This window comes from Quercus suber, unplaced genomic scaffold (assembly GCF_002906115.3).
Source record: "Quercus suber isolate HL8 unplaced genomic scaffold, Cork oak 2.0 scaffold_859, whole genome shotgun sequence".
In the NCBI taxonomy this organism is placed as follows: Eukaryota; Viridiplantae; Streptophyta; class Magnoliopsida; order Fagales; family Fagaceae; genus Quercus; species Quercus suber.
The window spans coordinates 214,574-222,809 of NW_027070289.1; positions in this window are offsets into that span (position 1 = coordinate 214,574).

An 8,236-nucleotide genomic window follows, 5' to 3' on the forward strand; every position below is an offset into this window, starting at 1 on the left:
AATTAATAGAAATACAATGCAATCACCAATTCACCATTAAGTGAATGAAAAATGCTAAAACTAATACAAATTTTATGACAAAAACTTACAAACTAATCAAACAATATAATAAATGAATGTTTTGAATAACTTTTATTTATTAATGACTCGTCGGTTTGTAAAACCTACATAGCAAGTATCACTATCTCACTTTGGATGAATTAATCTTATTAATCAGAAAGAATTAATAATATATTTGAAATAAAAAAAATTAAATATAAAAAATAAAATAAATAACATTTAAGTGATATTTAGATATAAAAATGCCTCTTTAAAATTTTTGCCTTAGGCCTCAAACTATCTTGGGCCAACCCTGTTCCTAAAAATAATTCATCCTTGGCAGTAGCCCATTTGTTCACTTCTGCCCAATTATTCAAAAGGCAAAGATTAGGTCATGTGCATAGAAGCACTTGATACATGCAATGTCCTTAATAAAAAACACTTTGTGTTTATTATGTTTTTTTTTTTTTTTAGTCAAGAGTATTGTAATTTAACTTACAAAAACATTTAGGATTTAAGTTTTTTCATTTTGATTGTAACAATCAAATTACCATCTCATTATTTTTATTGATTTTTTTTTTTTTGGGTAAATATGATAGCTCCAAAGCCCGAAAGTCTACTAACATATTAGCGAAGAGGTTAAGTGCAAAACATTAGATTCTATATGAAATAATAATAATAATAATAATAATAGATTTAGAATATGATTTTTTTTCTCATGTTTAGTTGTTTTGACAAAAAAGTCATAAAAAATTAAATATATGCAAATTCACTATAATTAACCTTAATCATTTAGATTTACTAACTCCTTTTAATGACATGTAATATATGTGTGGGCCAACATTGTAGTATTTATTCCATGTAAATGAAAAAATTACTAATATGATAAATACATATATGTTGTTGTATTGATTATTTTAAATGGTGTAAACTATTTAAGTATAATGAAATTTTGATGTCATTTTTTAAAGATTTATATGAGAAGAAATTGATTTGAAATATAGTATTCTTACTCAAATTTAGTAGTTTTTGCTACAATTGAAACAAAGTCCAAAAAAAGAGAAAAAAAATGTAATAACACGCAATTAAGAATGTAAATAAAATAATTGAAAATTTTATTTTATGAAACAATTATTGCATTCTTGAGTAGGTAAGAAACATGTCTATCTATATCAATAACTATATCATACACTTTTAAATTTGTAAACACATATAGTATATTTTCTTTATATTTTGTCTATAAAATAAGAGATTAAATATTTACAAAAAATATATATATATATATTGAAATATTGGAGGAAATTAATAACACATGGAGTTGTGATTAAGAAACTAGGAAAGATTGAGAATATCCAATGGCTGCAATTACAATAACAATCAATTAACTTAGCTACACATAAATAATAATTAATATCTTGAGTGAGACAATGTATTCGAGCAATTAACATCTTTAATTGTGAAAGAAAGGAAAATAAAGTGAAGATGAGCGAGTATATGGTCCTAATGGTTTATTCAATATAGTTGATGCAAATTACTAATTTGACACCAGTTGAGCAAGAATTTCTATTGTTTGAAGAGTGGAAATATTAAAATTTAGTTGAAAACAAACAAGAAGAGGAGGGTCCCAGTTTAAACTCAACTAGGAAACATCCACACACCATGGTACTAAGTGTAAAGTTTTTTTGCAAGTCAACCCAATTCAGAATGTTGTGGACCAATACTCACATCTTGGTCATATGAGTCAAGAATTGAAGCAATCAAAATGATATAGTCGCTCATTTTTTGATTTCTTGGTACTTCTTTCTTTTTGGTGGTATTAACAAAATCTTTCATCGTGCATAGTGTCAACTATGAGACCGAGTACTTCGAGTCGTAAATTTTCTAAATCCTTGTTCAATTGCTTAAACTCATCAACATCGGATGCATTCAAACTACAAAGACGAAAACAGGAAAACAAAAATTAAGCCATATAATAGCAAGGAAAAGAAAGAACTAAGAAGAAAGAGAATGATTGGGAGAGAAGGAAAGATTCACACACTTTTTGAGTCCAAGCCCAGGTTCCTCTTGGGCATCTCCATCTGCTAGTGTGTGCACAGGTTCCTCTTGGGCATCTCCATCTGCTAGTGTGTGCACCAGGTTCCTTGGGCATCTCCAGTTTTGGTTTTGGAAGATTCGGCATCTTCCATGGGTTTTCCATGAACGGAGTGTTTACTGCTATTTGATTTTTGTGATGGTATTTTATTTTTATAACAAAATTTGAGTATTAAATACCTTATTGCACTACTTGCAGTAATTGGGCCAAGATATTATCGGGTCCCATATTAATAAAATTTTAATGACTTTTTATTTATTTTTAGAAGATAATTTAAGATGTGACATTGCACTAGTGTTTTTTTAACCATTATATCGGATGGAACTTGTTATAAAATTTATATTTTAAAAATTTCACCGTTGAATTACATGTTCTATATGTTCTTAACAAGCATGTCAATTTTCATATCAATTGGATGATATTTACCATTTAATCCATAAACTCATTTTTTACACATTATTTTAAACTACAAAAACTTGAATTTAAAAAATTGATAGATGACATGACTATTAATCTTTGATCACCATAAAATTTTTCTTTTTTTTTTGAGAAACTATTCAAAATAAAATTTGTTATTTGACATTTATGACCCTATTTTTAAATGAAATTACCTTTTATTAATAAGGGTACTTTTGAACAACATAAAAGTTCAATTGAAGGAGGGGAATATATATATATATATATATATATATATATATATATATATTCATACTTATTGGATTAAATTCATAATTTTCTAATAAATTAAACTTTTAAGACAATTGTGAGTTCTAGTTAGCTCAACTAGTAAAGTCCCTGATGGTTGTATAAGAGATCTGGAGTTCAATCCCCACCTACACCAAAAACTGATTAGTGTCTTGATCTGATGATAAAGAAATTACAACATTTATCCTCACCTAATCACCTTCCATTGCATGGCAGTACAATTAATGGTGTTTAGTTCTCACAAGTGTAGGCTCATTCTCTCAACTCTCAGGTGGGTGTGTTTCATTGTATTAATCTTAGATCACCTTAAAAATTTTATTTTATTTTTAGAAACTATTCAAAATAAAATTTGTTATTTGACATTTATGACCCTATTTTTAAATGAAGTTACCTTTTATTAATGAGGGTACTTTTGAACAACATAAAAGTTTAGTTGAAGGAGGGGAATATATATATATATATAGTTATTGGATTAAATTCATAATTTTTTAATAAATTAAACTTTTAAAACAATTGTGAGTTCTAGTTAACTCAACTAGTAAAGTCTTTGATGGTTGTATAAGTAATCTAGGGTTCAATCCCTACCTACACCAAAAACTGATTGGTATCTTGATCTGATAATAAAGAGATTACAACATTTATCCTCACCTAATCACCTTCCATTGCATGGCAGTACAATTAATGGTGTTTGGTTCTCACAAGTGTAGGCTCATTCTCTCAACTCTCAGGTGGGTGTGTTTAATTGTATAAATAGTGGCAAATGATGGGTACTTATATTAGGAAGAGGCTAGGAGTCTGGACTTGCATTTTTTAAACAGGGCCTTAGTTAAGATTTAAAAAAAAAAAAAAATAGGCAAGTCCTATAGCCGCGTGTTTTAAACGCGGCCATAGCTAATACGGCTTGGGCCGTGTTTAAAACGCGGCTTTAGACCGCAACTATGGCCCCGTTTTTTAAACGGGGCTTTTGTTGTTGTATTTAAGCCCTGTTTTTCAAAAACAGGGCATTAGTCCATCTGGGCCACGTTTTTACAAACGCAGCCCAAAAAATGCGGCCTAATACCCCCGCATTTTTTAGTGTTAACTCATTTCTAGTTGTACGAGCAATTCAAGGGTGTTAAGTTGAATTAAAGGGGTCGAGCATGAAAAGAGTCCTGGCTGCTTTTTAAAGAACTACCACATGTCAAATTTAATGGGACAAATTTGAATTGGTGAGTGTGAATTTCATTCTCCAAATACAACGAAGCAAATATATATATATATATATCATTTATTTTTGTTATGCTATTATTGAACCACATCAACAGCCATATCATTTACCAATTTTCAACATTCTCTCTTAATTTTAACTTCTTCATTTTTTTCCTTATGAATTTACCAACTTATTATTATACTTTCTTAAACTTTTCCCTTTTTATCTCCCATTACTATCTACCTTAATATAATTTTTTCTCTAACCTTTTATCTTCTGTTTTTCTTTTTTTTGGATTTTCTTATTCCCTTTCTCTTACTATAAATTTACAATTCTCTCTCATTCTACACAATTCTCTCTCCCATTCTATACGTAAATTTTCCTAACATAAAAAGTTATTTCTCTCTCTTTTTCTGTCAATTTTTTTCTTCATTTTTGGGTGAATTTTTTTGAAAAAGTTTTCTTGCATCTCTACTTTAGGTTAGTTATTTTTTGTATTATTTGGAACTCTACTTTGGGTTGATTTATCCAACCTAAATTAATGCATTTCAAGTTTTCACCCACCAAAAAAAAAAAAAAAGGGTTGATGATTAAGTTGTGTTTTTTAGTTGTTATCTATTTTATTCTCTTTGATTTCATGATGTTATCCTATTTTATTATAAGAATATAATATTATTTTATTTCATAACATAACATGATTTGGATAATTTGGTATTTATTACTATATTTTTATTTTTACTTTTTTTCTTCTTGTACTATTTTCTATAAATTTCTTATTATTCTCTCTCTCTCTCTCTCTCTCTCTCTCTCTCTCTCTCTCTCTCTCTCTAGATTTTTTATTCTTTCTTGCACGACTGAAAACCAGCTAAGTCCAACCCAAAAGTCACACTTATATTGTCTTTTACTAAGTGAGATAATAATAATAAAACAAAAATATATACTCTCTTAAAATTTTGGGAATATGATATAACACATATCGGGCAATGATGACTTCAAATATAATACAATGGAGGAAAAGAAAACATATGGTCAATCCTAGTTATTTTGTGGCGTGTGCATGTCTTCCCAAATATAATTCATCCTTGGTAATAGCCCGTTTGTTCACTTTTGCCCAATTATTCAAAATGTAAAGATTGGATCCAGTGCATAGAAGCACTAGACACGCACCATGTCCTTAATAAAAAACACACTTGTATTTATTAATTTTTTTTTTTTTTAGTCAAGAGTATTGTAACTTAACTAATAAAGAAATTTAGGATTCAAGTTTTCCATTCTGATTGTAACAATCAAATTACCATCGCATTATTTTTATTGATTTGTTTTTGGTAAATATGATAGCTCCAAAACCGAGAGTCTACTGACATATTAGCTAAGAGGTTAAGTGCAAAACATTAGATTTTATATGAAATAATAATTGTAAGCGCCAAAAAAAGTTTGTGCGCTGGCCCACTTAAAGTAATGGATTGAATTTGTCAAACTTGGCCCAAACCAATAGAATTTGTAAGAGATGGGATAGAACAACAAGCATGGGTTCTGCCCGAGAGCAATTTTTGGGAAAAATCCAGTTTATATTCAAAATTGGATGAGCAAACAACTTTACACGAGGGCTCCCAAAGAGGCAAGATTTTCCAAAAAGAATCCCTCTCCTCCTCTTTTCTCTCCTCAGTCTTCTATTTCTTCCTTTTTCTAAAAAAAAATCCCCCCCCCTTCTTATGCCCTTACCCCTCCTTATATAGCTCTTCCTCATCGTATCTTCTCCATCCATCTCTACCTGATCTTCATCCCTCTCCAACACCTGTCACCTTTTGCATCTGAAGTAGGTGGCGGCAATAGCTTGCGTAGCTATGGCCAACACTGTTTAGATCAATTTCTCATTAATGCGGCTGATAAAGCTGGTGTATACCATTTAATGTGGATGTGACAGGCAGCTCCAACCTGGAGGTTCCTTCTCTGCCACTGACTTCTACCTTCTTCAATTTGTAGCCCCCTCCGTAGAATACCATAAGACACTTTGGCGGATCCATCTCCTTCCTCGAGCGTCATTGCTCCTTGAGCCCGTGTTTAGTGTTGTGCCCAAATTAATGCCTCAACCTTTCCTATTCCTCTTCGGACCTCGGCCCAGTGTTTCGACCCTACAACTTCCTCCTCGGTCCTCAGGCACCCACAATAATAATAATGATTGATTTAGAATATGATTTTTTTTTTTCTCATGTTTAGTTGCTTTGACAAAAAAAAAAAAAAAAAAAAAAGTCATAAAAAATTAAATATTTGCAAATTCACTACAACTAATCTTAATCATTTAGATTTATTAACTCCTTTTAATGACATGTAATATATGTGTGGGGCCAACATTGTAGTATTTATTCTATGTAAATGAAAAAATTACTAATATGATAAATACATAAATTTTGTTGTATTGATTATTTTAAATGGTGTATTAACTATTTAAGTATAATGAAATTTTGATGTCATTTTTTAAAGTTTATATGAGAAACAATTGATTTGAAATATGATATTTTTACTCAAATTTAGATGTTTTTGCAACAATTGGAACAAAGCCCAACAAAAGAGAATTTTTTTTTTTTTTTTTTAATAACTTTCAATCAAGAATGTAAAAAAAAAAAAAAAATTGAAAGATACTTACATTTTTATTTTATGGAACAACATTTGCATTCTTGAGTAGGCAAGAAACATGTATATCTATACCAGCAACTATATCATACCATTTTTAAATTTAGAAATACATATAGTATGATCAAAACATTACACCACTCTTTTTGTCTTTATATTTTGTCCATAAAATAAAATATTAAATATTAAAAGATTTACAAAGAAAATTATTGAGATATTGGAGGAAATTAATACATGTGGGGTTCTGATTAAGAAAATAAGAAAGATTGAGAATATACTAGATAAATATCTGCCAGAATTTCCATTATTTGAAAAGTCTGAAGGGGAAGATGAAAATTTGGTTGAAAACAATGAGCATCTATCAATTCCCTAGGGAGGGATGGGAATGCCAATGAGTGCACCAGGTTCCTCCTAGGCATCTCCAGTTTTTGAAGATTCAACATCTTTCATGGGTTTGCCATGACCAGCTAGTAGGAGTGTTTACTACTATTTGATTTTTGTGTTAGTATTTTTTTTTTAAAGCGAAATTTGAGGGTTCAGTGCTTATATACCTCATTGCACTATTTGCAATAATTGGGCCAGGATATTATCGAGTGTCATATTAATAAAACTTTAATAACTTTTTGTTTATTTTTAGAAGATAATTCAATAACTTAATGATATTAGATGTGACTCTTTGTTGAATATCAACAGGAGAATCAGGAAGGGTGGGATAGGGAAAGATCTTATATTGTTTGATAACCGGATTCCATAAGACAAATCCATGGAAGCCAACGAATAAACCACCTAAGCAGATTATGCCATTGATGCAAGCACATATGTAATGTCGTGGGCTGATCATAGTTATGCTCTCTCGAATATCCACTTGTTCTCCGTCAAGATGAGGGTGCAAGGACATGACAAAACTTGGGGATTAAGTCTGAAGAGAAAACTTGGATTTGTTTGAAAAGAAAGATAACAGTGGTGTTTTTCAATGAATCTTTAGCTTTGAAGAAAATTGGACCATGACTTTTTTACACACTTGAAATGTATCACAGATTTCACTAGAAATCAAGTCTTGCAGTAACCCCTCCATGTTTGATTGATTCATTGATTGGTGAAACTCCAAATTACTTAGTTTATTATTATATTATGAAAGGTTTGACTTTGTATTATTCTTACTTGGGTAGGAAAAGAATTCTACTCATGACCGACTTTTTGTTCTACTATTTTTTGTTTTATTTTAGCCAATCAAGATCCACACTAATGTTATAGAGTTCTACTAGGATATATATTAGAATGTTTACGACAAACACTTCACAAAATTGCCTTGTCAGCTATAATTTTATTAAACATTTGTCGCTAACCCATGCGATGCACAAGGTTAAAAATATGAGTTTAAAATGAAAAAATAAGAAAGTTCAAAATAAAGGTTCAAATTAAAATTTGGTCAAAAAATACAATTAGTTTTTATTTCTTTAAAATTGAACCTAAAAACATAATCGAACATATGCTACAACAATGAAAATTTCAATTTCATTGCCAGTAGTCTCAATTTCATATTGCTACTACGCCAAATTCTTTTTTATTGGTGCATACTT